The 3,135-nt window shown below is 47.8% G+C and overlaps 1 pseudogene; it reads right to left on the bottom strand.

Annotated features, from left to right (window-relative positions):
• Positions 1-672: 672 nt before the first annotated feature.
• LOC125757841 (piggyBac transposable element-derived protein 2-like) lies at positions 673-1,581 on the bottom strand (annotated as a pseudogene).
• Positions 1,582-3,135: the final 1,554 nt, after the last annotated feature.

Raw genomic sequence — 3,135 nt, 5'->3', positions numbered from 1 at the left:
TTCTTAGTGACCACATAGATGGCGTGACGTGCGCGCGTGGTGCGCTTTAAACATCGTCGCCCCGCTCCTGCGAACGCCGTTGCTGTTCGCCCTACAGGGCATGGTCGCCTTCGTGTGCTCATCTCGAGGAAAGAAGGGGCGGCCTCTGGGGTGGAGCGGGGGGTACGAAGTTCACTGCGCTCGCTGCAGCGGCCGCGTTTGCGAAAGGAGCGCGCTGTTCAAACAGAAATAACCTCTTCAGACCTGAGGAAAAACTAGCCAGGCTAAACTTATAAACTCTTTATTGCAACCATTTGAAAGCCCCGAAACACTTTTCGGAAGAAGAAAAAACGAAAACTGTAATTTCAGACGAGAAATTAGCTGCACCCATTTGGGTACAACAGGCCTAACATGAGTGAAAGTCAAGAAAGCAGTTTCTGTTGAGAAGGCAAAGAAACAGGTCACATTTATTGCACCTTACGCGTGTTTTTCCGCTGCAACCTTGATTGCGGCATCTCATCTGAGACTTTAAGGGCACATGCTCTGGAAAATGCCCGTACTTGTCCAATCGGACCTTACTTGGCGGCATAGGAGTCACCTTGGTACGTTTATGGCGTGCAGCAGTCTCGCCAATTTCAAGATCCTGCTCTACTTCATTTACGGCTTCTTGCATTTCGTCGACGTGGGCGCCAATTAGCGTTTCCGCAACTCGGTTCTTAAACTCGAATTGATGAGAATATCTTTTGCTGCAACGTCCATGAGTTTGCAGTCATTCCTGTATTCAATCCAGGAATTTGCGACCGCTAGGTCTAGAAAGTGGGCAAATACCCTAATGGTCCACTTCTTCGTACGTATTTTTGTCCTGTAATAGGACACGTATCTGTCCGCAAGATCAACACCTCCCATGTTTTTGTTGTATATTTTGATGCAGTGCGGCTGCGGCACATCTACTTTCTTCCTCTCTTCCTTCGACCATCTTCTGCAAGTGGATTCTGGAGTGATGCCGCAGGCAGTCGAAAGAATCATGACTGATTTTCAATCCTTCCACTTCGTGAGACACATTTCTCCATCACTGCGGACAACGCAGCATGATTCGCCTCGTTTCATGTTCTTTTCGTTTGGAAGCTTTGATGCCCACCTCCAGTTCTGTTTGCCATAATTGTACCGGTAAGATGTGCATTCCTTCGGAGAAGGTATTCGGCGAGCTTCTAACCTGTAAAAAAACGGTCTGTGAACACATGAACTGGTTGTTCTTCCGGCACTGTATGCAGAAGACGCTTCACTATTGCCCCGCCAAGACCAAGTTCTTTCGTATCGGCTTCAGGAACAGTTCCTTTAGCTGTGTAGATGACGAAATCTAACACAGTCCATCAGAACTCGACAAAACAAAGTTCTTTAGGCCGACGGGATTTGGTTTACTGGGCACGTATTGTCGGGCAGGACAACGTCCGCTGAATGGAATCATTTGTTCGTCGACAGATACTGCTTTTGGACGCGGTAGCTCGAGGCACGCTTTTCGAAATGACTCGATGATGGGTTCCGCTCTGAACAACTTGTTTTCAGTTTGTGCATCGGTTGTTTGGCTGAGGTCCACGAAGTGCAGCATACCACATAACTCGAAGAGTCGGTCGCGTGTCATGTTTTCTGTGACAAGAGGCACAGCCGATATGCGGGACCGTAGAGTCTTGCTCTTGGGAGTCCGAGAAGGCCCATTAGCATGTGTATTCCGGCAAGTTTTTTCATTTCTGCCGGTGACGTTCGCACTGACCTGTGGTCACGCATCTGAACAGAGTAGAGATTTGTTTGTTCTGCGCAGAGCTTCCAAAAGGGTTCCGGAAAATACTTCGCAAAGTAGGCAAACGGAGACATAGGAAACCTTGAGTGGACTTGGCACGGCGCAGAGTCCGAAGTGCACCTGAGAGGGAAGCTGCAATAAAAGTACCAGTCACAAGGTAAACTCAATAGGCTGCAGTCAAATATTGCTGTTATCTTCAAAACAAATAACTGAAACGGAGCACGCACTCTGTCGCTTTCCAAATGGGGCCACGACCTTGAACTTTATGGCTAGCTGGCGTGTCATCTTCAACTTCATCATCATCGTCACTGCTGCTACCTGAGCATTCACTGCTGCTGCGTGGCTCATCCAGAATGTCGTCTTCATCAGACAAGTCAATGTCACTCTGAAAGAGTAGCTCTTGAATCCTCATCGCTGAGTAACTTGCCTGCAACAATCAACAGAATGAAATTTATTTTCAACGTAACGACCTGAAGTACCCAAGTGGGTACAGTTGTAAATAAGTTGCGCTATCTCTAAGGCAAGACGTAGGAACAGGCCGAAACTTTCCATGCTCCTTCTCTAATATATCCTGAACGTTAATACAGAATATTTAAGAACACATATGTAGTATTTATTGAATGAAAAAAAGTTAAACTCACCTGGTCGCTTGCGCGCGCTTTCTTTCCGTGATGCCGCCATACTCGTCTGTACTGCGAGAGCATACATGAACCTGCGACGACATCTCGTGGGGATTTTGTTAACTGATGCTTCCGCGTCCAGAAGAACCCATTTTCGCCTAGCGGTCTTCGACTATAGGAGCATAGCGCGCGTTTTTCAAATGTACCCATTTGGGTACTCACGGACTGAAGAGGATAAGTAACATCTGTGACAATTAGTTAGCGCTCGTCTTGTGTGTACCTGTTCGTTCGTTTAGTGCGTGTACCCGAGTACGTTTCCGTCGTTCCATGGGTGCTCCAGAAGTTGGGGTTGCCTTGTCCCGTCTGAGGAGGTACGAGGCCTCCTTCAGTAGGAGGTCGTAGGCTCCTGAGCGGTTTGGACCGCTCAGGGAGTAACCCGAAGGAAGTCCAGAGGTAGTTCGTCGCCCATCACCGTGGTGAACGGAGCGAGAGATGAGAGAAAAAAAAAGTAGAGTGGTGGGACCTACATTGCGCCTGCGGTGGTGAGCCCTGAGAAGGGCTGCGCTCAGATGAGCGAATAAAGGCGACTTAAAAAAAATTAAAAGAAATAAAAAAAGAAAAGAAATAGAAAAGCAATATAACTAAATTAAAATTATGGCGCACGGGTGTGCATAAGCTACAAAATAAATACGGAGAGAGGCCCCGCAGGGGCGTCTGCGCAAGCAGGCGTTTGGTGTGTAG

Source organism: Rhipicephalus sanguineus, chromosome 3, assembly GCF_013339695.2.
Source record: "Rhipicephalus sanguineus isolate Rsan-2018 chromosome 3, BIME_Rsan_1.4, whole genome shotgun sequence".
NCBI classification, from domain to species: Eukaryota; Metazoa; Arthropoda; class Arachnida; order Ixodida; family Ixodidae; genus Rhipicephalus; species Rhipicephalus sanguineus.
This window is presented reverse-complemented; position numbering and strand designations above follow the sequence as displayed.